The sequence below is a fragment of the Rhinopithecus roxellana genome, chromosome 11, assembly GCF_007565055.1.
Source record: "Rhinopithecus roxellana isolate Shanxi Qingling chromosome 11, ASM756505v1, whole genome shotgun sequence".
NCBI lineage: Eukaryota > Metazoa > Chordata > Mammalia > Primates > Cercopithecidae > Rhinopithecus > Rhinopithecus roxellana.
The window spans coordinates 111,445,105-111,445,656 of NC_044559.1; the positions used below are offsets into that span (position 1 = coordinate 111,445,105).

The following is a 552-nucleotide window of genomic DNA, read 5'->3' on the forward strand; positions in this document are numbered from 1 at the left end:
ATACAACGTTCCAAATGGGAATTGGCGAGGGGAAGCAATAGTATTTTAACACATTTTGCAATCTGCAGTGCTGTTTGATTTTGTTGTATAATTTTTCGATATGCTTAAAAGGTGGAAAATAGAATTAAGAGGGTTGGAAACATGAAATTAAACATTTTGGTTCTGATAGTACCAATCGGAAAGCAGAAAGGAACAGCCGCACACTGCCTTTATTATTCTTCATAAAGGCTGTGGCAGAAGTGGCAGCCAGCATGGGAGTCTCTGTGGCGCAATCGGTTAGCGCGTTCGGCTGTTAACCGAAAGGTTGGTGGTTCGAGCCCACCCAGGGACGCGACCTCGTTTTACGAGCTGGTCGAAGGAAGTTTTGCAGAAATCGAGTTCAGGCCTCCGGGCTAAGCTGGGTTGGATTTCCGGGGACCAAACAGAGAAACCACCCACCCTCACACCGCGCGCCAGCCGGCGAGCCCTTCGGTTTCGTCCCGTGCTGAGCGGCCTCCCGGCTGCAGGTGAGCGCGGCCAGCCCTTCCCCGGGGTCGTCGCAGGGGTCTAGGC

The 552-nt window shown here is 52.2% G+C and overlaps 1 non-coding gene across 1 annotated transcript; it reads left to right on the plus strand.

The window, feature by feature from the left end:
• Nucleotides 1–257: 257 nt before the first annotated feature.
• TRNAN-GUU lies at nucleotides 258–331 on the plus strand. Its single transcript has one exon. It is a non-coding gene; the product is annotated as a tRNA-Asn (tRNA).
• The last annotated feature ends 221 nt before the right edge of the window (nucleotides 332–552 follow it).